This window comes from Clarias gariepinus, chromosome 19, assembly GCF_024256425.1.
Source record: "Clarias gariepinus isolate MV-2021 ecotype Netherlands chromosome 19, CGAR_prim_01v2, whole genome shotgun sequence".
NCBI classification, from domain to species: domain Eukaryota; kingdom Metazoa; phylum Chordata; class Actinopteri; order Siluriformes; family Clariidae; genus Clarias; species Clarias gariepinus.
This window is the reverse complement of record NC_071118.1, coordinates 28,202,420-28,215,200: the sequence shown is the minus strand read 5'-3', so window position 1 is coordinate 28,215,200 and position 12,781 is coordinate 28,202,420. Positions and strand designations below refer to the sequence as shown.

The 12,781-nt window shown below is 37.4% G+C and overlaps 1 protein-coding gene across 1 annotated transcript in view; it reads left to right on the top strand.

Annotated features, from left to right (window-relative positions):
• The window catches only part of LOC128507292 (potassium/sodium hyperpolarization-activated cyclic nucleotide-gated channel 1), a 130,741-nt gene that overhangs the window by 114,588 nt on the left and 3,372 nt on the right, over positions 1–12,781 (top strand). The gene's annotated exons all lie outside the window — the stretch shown is intronic.

Here is a 12,781-nt window from a genome sequence, read left to right as displayed (position 1 = left end):
TATATAACATACAATGTTTTGTTATATATATATATAAATTGCACTACTGCTCATACATTATTTATCAACATTAAATGCTAAAGTTGCACAAATTGCTGCTATGATCATGCTAGTTGTTGGATTTGTAGCATTTCGCTAGCTGGCGGTACTTTTATCTCCGGGTAACATTACCATAATACAATAGTATAACTCAACTTTAAAGGTCAACAAAGTGGGCTTAAGAAACTGGAAAATATTATAGAAAGTAAATAAAACTTAGATAAATAAATTTAGATTCAGATCTATCCAAATATGAACTGCATAATCATTTAAAATTTATATTAAGCTTTTAATATATATTTTTAGCTTATTTTTCATTTTTTGGAATAATGAAAATGGCTAATTTTTAATTATAGAATAAAAAAAATGCTGTTGTTGATTAATACACATAATTAGTTACGGTAAGAAATTTAAAGGTTTTTACATTTGTTGAAAAAAAACATTTATGTTAAGATATTTGCTGCATTTTGCTTTGCAATTAAACTGTTTGAATATTTTTTACCTAGAATACAGCTAGATTTTATTAAATTAAATATTTATTTTGACATTTTTTTTAGTTCATCTTTTTAAACTGTTCAGTTCTATCAGCTGAATTTCATTGCCAAATTTTACACCTGAAATACTGTTTGTTGTTTGTGATTTATTAAACAAACAAACAAATATCTTATGTTACATTCATGTAAAGTCACACCAAAGGCAATGTCAATGTTTATTCATAAAGCTGCTTTGAGTTAGAAGTAAAATTAGTTTTATTTATAAACTTTATTATTTATTCATTTATTTTTACCTTGTGCTGATAATATTAACTTTACATAACAGTAACTCCAAACATTACTAATTAATATTGAAATGTCAATGTGTTTACGATACAATACTTAATATTAATGGCATTAAAAGTCATTTTAATTTCTATAATGTATAGCGTGATATATAATAAAAATATAGAAAAATTTAAAGTGATTTTATCTTATCATTCTATTTAAATCACTCAGTATTAAATTGTAAACAATAACGTGACTTTGGCTTAATTTATTTTTCCATCTAATGGTTTAGAGAAAAAAGTTCTAATATGAGCCTTTTGAACTTTATTTTAATTAATTGATTATTTTTTATTTATGAAATGGAAAACATATATAACCATGAAGAACTCCATGAAGAAATGTCTTTAGTTAATACTAAACATTGCAAGAGATTATTGCATATTTTAGGGCAAGTTTATCATATTTTCTGGACAGTTATTCATACAGAGTGTAAATGTAATCAATTAAAATTGTTTACTTATTGACAAAAACCTAACTACTTTAACTCCTAGACTACTACAGTAGGTCTACCATAAATACACTGATGATGATGAAGAATCAAGAATAATGACAAATTTACACTTTAAGGTCCAGAAAGTCTGGTAAATTATTAGGATATTTCAGTTAGCCCTTCTAATAGATGTGTATATCCAAATGTCTTTAATTACAAACTGTCATTTCAAGATCAAATTTCAGATTTCTGATTCATTTATACAAACATTTTCCTTAGATGTTGACAAACTGCATGCCTGTCGCATGTAATAATTCTAAATACTTTTGAATTTTGCAGCAGCTAAGACAAATGCTGATGATCAGCAGGTTCACTGTGACCGGGCAACACCAAGTATACCGTTTTTCCTCTAAGCATATGAAAAGAATGTGAATTTATTACTAACATAGCATGCCACTCTGTAATCATACCCGTTATAATGACATTATTGCCTGCGTAAACAGCTTCATGGGCCGTATTCAGAGTCAGTCGAAAAATGTGCTGCACAGATCGACTCAGATCATACGATTAACGCCGTCTAGGAGTCCGTCTCGAGAGTTCTGAGCCGATGATTACGACGTGGAGTGTGTGTTCCAGTGGGTTTGGCTATGAAAAAGCTCCTTTTGTAAGGTTATTTTGGTCGTTATTAGTTTTGTTAGTTACTGAAAAGTACTTGTGCTAAGGTTTTTTTTAAAAAAATTAAATTGTACATTATTACCACTCAAATCTTACCCTCTGCTTAAGGAGTCAAACCTTTTTCTTCACGGACATGCCCAGAATTTAGAAAAAACCCAGCCCGTAGTTGAACAGGAATTATTTTTTGGGATGTAATTACAACATAGTGCTGCTGTTTAAGTGTGTTTGTTGCATAATTACAATGTTTCTCATAGAAACCGAAGGCAGTATAATTAGATTTTCTCAGCCTGCTTTCAAATTACTAAAATGATCTGCATGTATTTCTCACCCAAAAGTTTTTTCCACCAGTCCCTAGAACTTTGAACACAAAGCACTCAGCTTTAAACCCTAAAGAAAATCAGGGATAGAAAATGCTGACTCGAGAACAGAATAACTTTTTTTCTCTCTAATCTATAATCTAATCTAATGTGGACAAAAAAGCAAGAGACGATTTTAAATTTAAAAGCTATACAATAAGAAGATAGCGAGCACTGAAATGAATTTTAGATCACCGGAACATTTGCTGCATGAATAGTTCTAGTTGTAACGATCACATAAATCGCTGCAACATCTGGCTTAATTTAACAAAATGGCTTCCACAGTTATTATTCAAAAGCTTAAAAAATTGCACCTTAACTGCACACACGTCTGCTTTGCACTTTTTTTTAAGGTACACTGGCAGTATCACAAATTAAAGGGCACCTATTATGCAAAATTCACAGATATTCAGACAGGTCTCCAGTGTGCATGTACGAAAAAAAAAAAGGGTTAAAAGGTTTTATATGTTTGTACTTCAACGTGGTTTAAACAAGCTAGTTAAATTTTCCCCTGAATGTGACCTCATATAAGAAGAGCTCCTCCCCCTGGGTTGTTGTTCAGCTCTGCTGTTTACTAAAGGGGCGTGGCTCAGCAGTAGCTCATTTACATAGACACTGAAATGGTGCGTTTGGAAGAGGAGTAAAATAAAAACGTGTTTGGGAACATACTGCGATTTTTTCATCCAGCAGTTCATGAATCGGCACACTGACTCCAAAATGTGTTTATTTTAAATATTTTTTTCATTTATATAATTTTGCATTTGAGGTGGTGTAATGTTGCCATTCCTCTATAATCCCTATTGACACAGCGCAACACCCTGTGTGTTCGGAGCAAATTATTCGCTAAGTTTATTTAGTATTTATTATCGAATCAGGATATTTATAAATGGTGATACAAAATCACAGTGCAAATCAAATCAGCACTAAATCAGGTATCGTGCTAATATTGCATCAGATGGTCCCTCATTTAGATAAAAGAAATGATTAATAGGGGTATTTCATTTGGGGGATTAACACACACAGACTTATACAATATAAGACTAAATACAAATAGCAAAATACACTTAGTTTAGATCAGAAAACTGTAATAAACATATATTTTACCATGCTTTTAATTCACCGTCTTAATGCTAAAGTTTTTAAAGAGCGGTTTAACTGTGTCTAAGGTCGAGCTCAACTCTGAATACGGCCGCTTGAGTATAAGCAACTGTTGATTCAGCGTATTATTTTTTTGTTTCTGAAATTATTTTCAATCAAATATTTCCCAAGGCACGGCAACAAATGCTTGTGATTTTGTTTTCCTTTAATTATTTTTTATTTGTATGGTTGGAATCTCAGGCATGTTCATACTGGCTTGCTTTTGCATCATCGTGACGTCCGAGTCAAAAACAATCAATAGCAGATAAGCACTGATGTGATCAGGCCAGGCAAATCTAAAACCCAGTCCCCGAGATGATGTGATGTGTCCGGTTGCTGACGGAATTCCTGATTTAATTCCTGCATAATGTGGGAAAACGTTCCTTTCCCCTTTACAACCCGGTTACAACACGCTCGGCCCAGCTTTGATTTGGATGAAGTCAAACCTCCAATCCCGTCCCCCGCCTTCCCCACAAAACCAAAAAAAAACAAAACACGAAAAAAAGGGGTTTTGTCTCATACAAAGGAAAAAACATGCAGACCGGGTCATGATCTGTGCTCGTTGTGCTTTTATTCATTTTTATTTTCCTTGTTTTTTTTTTTTTTGTTTGTTTGTTTTTTTGGACTGCGAATGCTTGTCTCATCCTACGCAAGAGAAAATTGATATCAAAGCCAGACGTTAATCATGCATTGACCAGATTGCCATGTTTCACGATTGATCACAATGTATGTATCTTTATCTAAAAAATTATTTAACCAGGAGTTCCTCTTGAGATGAGCTCATCTCGTTTTCAAGAGTGTCCTGGCCGAAGATTAGGCAGCAGGTAAATTTCTCGTTACAATCCCACATCTCAAAAAAAAAATTAAACTAAAAGTTTTATGGGAAAGCTGTAGAATACAGCCACTTGGAACAGGGGATGCTACACACTCAAGACGTCAGTAGTGTGTGTTTTTTTCTGTTTGGGGTTAATGCATGCTTATAAAAAAGCCAGGTATTTATGTTAGGCCCGCTTTACTTTTGGTCACGGACCATAAACAGTAGCTTTAAACAAGCAGAGTGTAGAGTCAAGACTTCATTTTGTGTGAAGTATTTCTGGGGCAGAGTCTGCAGGAATTGTAAAACACTCAGGGAGGGGAAGCTAAGCAGTTAGACATTTTCTATGCACTTGATTTATTCTGACAATAATCTTGATTAATGATAACAGACAGTAACAGCACTGTGACGTGTAACTATCTGTATGACTGGGCGTGGCCCAGATGTTGTCCAGTGGTTAATGACACTAACTGTGTGTCTCAGCGTGGGTGAGAGTAGGTCTGTACGGTCCGCAGTAGTGAGGAGAGAGCAGCTGTCTGACTAAACCCACATTCTCACCCAGTCACAGAAGCACTTTCAGTAAGAAAAGAAAGAAGATCTTACTGAGTAGGTCAGACACAGGAGGTACGGCCTGTACGCTTCTGCAGTTTTTTTCTCTCTACACGTCAAGACGTCGTCTGGATGAAAGGCCACAAAAAAAAAAAACATCATTTTAAAATACTTGTGAGTTTGGACATGGCCATAGTTTAATAAACAGTAAAAAAAAAAAGAAAAGTACATTTACAGTATAGCCCTTTTAAATATCCACACTGCTGGGATTTTCACTGTTGATCTGTTGCTCAAACAGTTTGAATGAATTTTGAATATACTGTATAAATATACTAATCATATATACAGAGCCCCACAAACTATTCAAATGATTGTTTTAGTTTTCTTTACTATAAATAAACCACTTAGGACCTTTGAAAAATCTAATCAAGAAGTCCAAAACCTAGAAATACCTCTAGATAACAGATCACTTCACCTGATATTCATTTTTATATTTTCACCCCCAAACGGCTCAAACAGAAAAAAACAACCAGTTTGACTTGACCACTGCTTCCTTATTCCAGCACAACATGTATATAAACAGTATATAAATACACGTCTATGCATGTTTACTATAATATTTCGACTAATAATTCACCCTAATGTTATCAAAGCAGTCATTTCTGCGAGCAACGCAGCCATGTTTCTCTATGGTTTTCATCATCATCCTCAATGCTGTGTCTTGTTTATCATGGTTTTGTCATCGCTTTACACTGCAGCGTTTTACACTTCAACTACTGAAAAAAGAAATAAAAACACGCCAAGATTCGTTTTCTCACTGTAATTTTTCATTAATGCATCTCTGACTTATATTGTATATTATAATTATTGATTCTTATTGTAGAGGTGCAGAGGAGAACCCACCTGGCTAAGTGCTCGAGCTATTAAAGCGACGCCGCGACACGCCTCGCAAAGTTTCATTTAAAGCTGACAGACGGAAATTTCAGCAAGTGGGTCGTGAGAATGAGCGAGAGCCAGAGGCATATAAGTAATCATCGCCAATGAGCCCTGAGAGAGTAGCAGAGAGAGAGAGAGAACAACAAGCAGATGATGAAGCATTGGAGGCGCGTTGCGTGATTGGGGATAATGAACACTTCCAGGACTTCCGTATGTTTAAAGATGAATTATATATTTAGTAATGTTTAAACCGACTATATTTACCAGTTGTTAACCAGTTACCAGTGATTAAACCATGAACTCGAGCATTAAAAACGATTTGATGATTGATGGAAAAAGATGAGAGGTGTAACAAACCTAACCTCACGTAAACATGCTAAGAGATTGTCAATCATTCTTTTTATTTATCAGTTTAAAAAGAAAACAACAAAAACAAAGAGTAGTTTTAAAAACAGATGTTCATACTGTAGATGTGATCTGAGAAATTGCCTCGCAGTGAAGCTCTTTACACTGACCAAGACATTCTCTTACCCATCTCAGAAAAAATACATTTCTTCTTGTCTCTCCTTATGTCCCGTTAGTATTTGAATCTCTCCTGTGTCCCTTTAGTGGCTCAGTAAGATGTCACCGTTCCTCCTCTTGATACTCTCCCGATCTGTTTAATGTTGATTGCCGTCAATCATGGAACGAGTCCAGGTCGAGTCCAGGCTAATTAGCACAGCAACCTGTACTAGGCTCACGTCATCACGTATCGACAACTCTTAACTTGACACACCAGATTCAGAGAGAAACAAACACAGAACAGAAGTGATGTTTCTCCTTAGGGTCAGTCGTGACTGTAGCACATGGAGGCGTGGAGCGCTCGCCTAACCCTGCAGAATTCGTCATACATGCATTTAGAGCGGTAACTGAAAATGTCAGAGGACACTTAACCAGATAAAATGCTGCACGATAGAGGAAATTGGACATGCTCATGTTTCACGTCAGTAACGTGTTTCTGTTTAACTCCCCATTCACAGAGTCCCTGTTTCACACGTGTGTTACTTTTAGCTGTAGTTAGCGTCAGTTTCTCTGCTTCCAGTGTTGTCCTGTTTTCCCCACATGCTGGTAGACCTGGTCCATATAGAGTAGAGTGACTCTTACCAGGAGGAGGAGACGCTTTTTCGCCTGCAGAGTTGGAAATTTGTACCTTCGGTTTGTTGTTTGTAATTAAACAGACGGAAAATGTCTGAAAATGCTGGCTAGAACTTTAAGGTGATTTCAAGTCAAAGTGGGATTTTAGATTGTGCAGAATAACAGCTCCACGTCTGAAACACTGCCTCCCAGAAACGCCAGTTTACTCATCATGATCATTACCTGTTTAAAATAAATAAATAAATAGGTCTCCTGCAAAAAAATCAATCGTCAGTCTTTCCTTTTCTTAAGCAAATATCAGCCCCCAGTACAGACTAACAGCGTTCAGCTAGTCGTGTTTACCCGGCCATGATGGCAAATATAAAGACCCCACAGTAACATTGGGTGTGTTTGAATATGCGAGGACACGTCTCGCTTCCCAAATCTGCTCCCGTGTCCCTGGGGACGTCCCGTCGCCCTCGAAAAACTGGCTCACGTTAATCTTTGTCACACCGGATAAACGTCCCTGTCAGAACCCAGTGCGAATTCTTTTCTCCCCGTATTGACATGTTTTAATCTGTTCGCTCAAAATAGATACCGCTAGAAATACTGGATCTCGCAGAACAGTTCGGCTTTTAATTTAGTCTGATATAGACGTCAGTGCAACATACTGTACTCTAGATTATTTACAAAGTATTACAAACAAGTTTAAGCGTCTAGACCTGAAAATCATAAAAGAGTTATTAACAGTTTTAAAAGCAGATTATAATTAGTTTTAGTGTTTTATCAAGTTTTCTCTAAAATACATCAAAAGCAAAACAGCAAAAAAAAAATTTTTAAAAGCCAAGTGATGACGCATAAACCTGTACTTAAGTAAAAGCAGAGAACCTTAATAGTAGGTTTAATAATATTTAAGTAAAATGTACTTGGGTTCGAGTCCCAGCACTGCTAAGTTGCCACTGTTAGGCCCTTGAGCAAAGCCCTAAACCCTGTCTACTCCAGAGGCGCTGTGTCCTGGCTGACCCTGTGTCCTGGCTGACCCTGCGCTATGACCTCAGCTTCCTAACTGGAATATGCAAAAAAAGAAAAAATGGCCGCTGTGTATGTGTCAAATACCTGAATCTTAAATTCTAATATAAAAATATTTTGCCAAATATTATATTAGTTTTATTAATTAAAATATGATATACTTTATAAATTTTTATGGCTAACTGTTTAACTTTAACAAGTTTTTATAAAGCAGCTATAAGGAATCACATCTTATAAAGTTTAATGTCATAAAAGGTTAGTTTCCTCTGACTGTTACAAAATGCTGACACTGGAGACTCCTTACATGGTCGTTAAATAAATGTCCTTTTAGTGTCCTTTCAGGAAATTTCACCATATCAGGTTTTAGAGGCTTTGTTAAGCAACTTCTTATTATTAGTCTGAAATTAAGTGAGCATCCATCATATCTGTGAATGAGCCGTTGCTATGGAAACAAAAACCTTGGATTTGCAGCTGGACTAAAATACGTATATATGATAGATGAGGAAGTGCAAGCATGCATTTAAATATCATATGTACAAAAGAGAACAAGACAAAACACAAACGCTATGGATATAGACTAGAGCTAGTTTAGCCTTCTAGCATAAACTAGAAAAAAGGCAAAAAAAAATTTGTAAATTTTATATATCACCACAACAGATTACAATACCGGACAACTGTTCTGTGACAACAGGGTGATTAAAGGTCCTATATTTTGCGATTTGTTTGGTAATTCAGCACACATTTCAGAGCTCCCCAAAGTGTGTTAATGCTCCAGCTGAAATAGTCTCTGTTTCACCCTCCGTTTCACTCCTCTGCCAAACACTCTGTTTCAGTGTCAATGTAAATGAGCTACTTCGAAACCACGCCCCTTCAGAGAACAGCAAACCTGAGCAACACGATGAGGAGAGGTTCTTTTTATATGATATCACATTAGGGGGAAAATCTAACTGGCTTGTTTAAACCCCAGCCAATACAAAGCGACAAAAAGAGGGAAGTTATTTTTTCCTTATGTCTGTTAGGTTTGTACACACACGGAAGACCGATCTGAATATTTAATAATGACAAAGTAAATTTTAAATAATAATGGCTGTAATTAGCAGTGAACAGAGTCACCTGAAAGCAATGAACAGAACAGAAAGTGGACAGAAAGTAAAGCAAACCGAAACAGGAAATAATCTAAAGTAGAGAAAATAAGAGAAACTCTAAAGTCATAATAACTTACAAAAACAAAACAACAATAAAAGTTTTTGGCTTGGCGCTTGGTACAGAAGCTTGGATGAAACGCTAGTACTGTTTACATGTTTGTTTTAGATATTTATTAGATTTCTTCTGGATTAGACTGCCAAACATCCTCAGAAAGAAAATGTCACAAACAGACTTTTGCATATTACTCTGTATCGAGCTGTAATTTACCATCTACAGTAAATGTACCTCCTGATTCTCAGCAGAGAACCTGTTTGAAAATCCTCTCTCCCGAGTCTGATTACATCGCCTTTATAACATGCTGGAACACAGCGAATTCATTTTTCAATCACATTCCCTATTTCAGCTCCCTGTTTGAGGCATTAGCCCTTACGCAGAATATTTTTCACTGTCTGTGCTTATACGGTGCAGTTTTTCGGGACCCAGATTAACCCGGGCGTGATTGCACGAGTGTGTAAATATTGTTTTTGTAACTATCATGAAAGAATCCCCAACCCACGGTGTAATTCATCTCGAACCTGAGATGAATCTGTGCCTGGAGAGACAGGCCTGAAAGTCAGTACAGAAGATTAGCTCCAGCTGCAGTAATGGTGAAGGAGTGAGACGTACAGTATCCGAAGATTCCCAAAGGCAGACATGGCTGAATGGTGAAAGCTACAAGAAAGAAGGCCGTTCTCTACAGTCAAGGCCAGAGCCGGGAGATTCATTGTTAATGGCTTTTACGCCTTCGGTTCAATTGATTGAAGAGTTCGGCTCTGCTGCATGTTGTTCAGCAAACCGAAAAAAAGACAAGAGGTCAAATCCAAAGAAATAAATCCCAGGCACTACTTCTGCTCTTAGACTTTTGTAAAGGCGGAGAAACTGTTCCTTCAGGCTGTCAAAAAACACTCAGGCTCCCTGGGATAAATCTACCAGTTTACACTCCTGAACAGAGTAGAATAATTTGCTGTGTCATGGACAACTAGAAGGTACTTTGTCTCTCCATACATCATCCGTCATCGTAGTGAATCAGATTTTTCCACAAATGGCCCTGAGAGAATTCCAAAAAGTTCTGCTATTATTTATACTGCTTATCCCATGCAGGGTTTCAGGAGGCCATCCCTATCCAATGGAACTTAGGGCACAAGGCTGGGTACACCCTGGATGGGAAGAGAAACTCTAAAGTCATAATAACTTACAAAAACAAAACAACAATAAAAGTTTTTGGCTTGGCGCTTGGTACAGAAGCTTGGATGAAACGCTAGTACTGTTTACATGTTTGTTTTAGATATTTATTAGATTTCTTCTGGATTAGACTGCCAAACATCCTCAGAAAGAAAATGTCACAAGCAGACTTTTGCATATTACTCTGTATCGAGCTGTAATTTACCATCTACAGTAAATGTACCTCCTGATTCTCAGCAGAGAACCTGTTTGAAAATCCTCTCTCCCGAGTCTGATTACATCGCCAACCCATCCACAGGGCACACACACACACATACATACACAAACTGTAATGGCCTTGCTTTTTGTCTTTTTCCATATTTTTATCAGCTGGGGTTTGAACAAGCCAATTAGATTTCCCCCAAATGTCAAATGTCATCTCATATAAGAAGGGCTCCACCTCCTTAGCAGGGGCTAATCATACTGTTTGTAATAGACCTTTGTGTCCAGCTATCACTTTGGCAAAGAAAGAAAATTCAGACCTTTCTGTTAACCACCGCTGTTCTATTTAAAATGACAAATTAATATTATAATAAAACAGCATGCAAACTATTTTTGTCCAGACATGAGTAACTGCCCCTGCCCTCTGGGAATGGCTGATAAATCTCAGCTGTCAATAAGAACCATCCTAGTCCCCCACTTGGCTTTGCTTGCTTGGTGATAAATAGAAATGCGAAACTGTCGCCAAACTGAGGCATTGTTAGCAGTCTAATTTTTTGTTTCAAGAGAATAAAATTTTTTTGCAACGTTTCACCAAAGGTCTTATCATATACTTAATTACTACCAATTTTCCACTTTGTGCCTGAATCCTAATCCTAACAGTGCAAAAACCATTTGGGATTGGGAATTGCCCAACCTTCAGATCAAAATGAGGAGATCCAAATATCTTCTTGTTCCCAGTAATTTTGTCATGTTTATAAAAAAAGGCAATAAATTCCAAGTTCAAAATTTTGACAATAACGCTGTGTCCCAGAGTCCAAACTAATGAGACAGTCCTTAATCGCTCTATGTGTAGGACAAATTGAATTTAATGGTAGCTACATCTTAAGCAGCAGTTTGGAAAGATGGTTCATCCTGCTGGAGTTGGCAGCCATATGTGATCCAGAGAGTGAGAATTGGATATGGTTAAACCTGGGGAGAAAGTTAATGAATTCTTGGAGCTTTTGCCAAGAAATAAAACTGTTAGTGTAACCTCATAAGTACTCTCACAGGCAGATCCGTGGCCACCTACCCAGGCTTTTATCACAGAGCTGGCACTGGAAGCTACGCAACGCCCTTGTCCAGGTAATCAGCCTAAACATGCTGCACCTGGCCACACCTCTTTAGATATGGGTGGCATGTAACAGAGCAGCGGTACTCTACTCTGATTTAAAAAAGCAAACTCAAGATTAATGAGAGAGCATTAACAAAAGGAATGAAGGGGAGGTCAGAATATCAAAGAACGTGGTCTAGGAAAACAAAGAAAAGGATCAAAGGGGGGTTTGAAAAAGAAAAACTGATTTAGGGGCCAGGGGTAGCTCAGTGGTTAAGGCAACGGACTATGGTCCGGAAGATCCCAGGTTCAAACCCCACAACCACCAAGTTGCCACTGTTGGGCCCTTGAGCAAGGCCCTTAACCCTCAACTGCTCAGATGTATAATAAGATAAAATTGTAAGTCGCTCTGGATAAGAGCGTCTGCCAAATGCCTAAATGTAAATCTGTCATCAGCTAGATAGCTAGAGCCATTTGTAAAACTGCTTAGTTCGTGGCTCAGCTGAGCTGAGTTGCGTGTTCTGGCCTCGGAGTTCCTGGGTTCAATTGCCCAAACATGTGGAAATGTCTTGGAGTGAGGTCAGGACTGTCCGGAATGAGGTCGGGGGGTGGCAATTATCATCAAATCTCAGAGTTCCTGTAGTGTGCAAGTGGTGTTAATGAATGATTGTGTGTACAGTTCCCAGAGACAGATGCGAGACGCCACAAGTTGTCGACAAGTCATCCGCCGATTTTCAAGGATCAAGCATTCCACTCGCTGAATGTTTACAGGAACGGCTGTAGTGGGCTCCGAGCTGTAACTGACGTACTGTTCAGCCTTCTCTTAAAACGTTAGCACCGTTCGAGTGTTTCACTGCTAAAAGTCTCATTACTGTACTGTGCTTAAAGTCTTTACCTAGGGTTAGGTAAATGTCAATCACTTTTACGTCTTCACTTAACCAGAAATTTTATTACAAGTCCCAGCCTAACCTGGCCACCCCTCGTATATTGTCCTATCGAGAAAAAAGGGCCTTGTGATGCACTTCTGCCTCTGTGCTACAAAATCGAACCCCCTTACACAATCGACCGCAAATCATTCACTGTGCCACACTGTGTTGAAAACACAAGCTACGGAATCATATTTTTTACACCTCACACCTCACATGCGGTGTCTAATCGATGCTTGTCACCAAAATTGATTTCTCGAGTGCCTTGATTCCGCTGTTCCACCTCTGACAGAGTCTG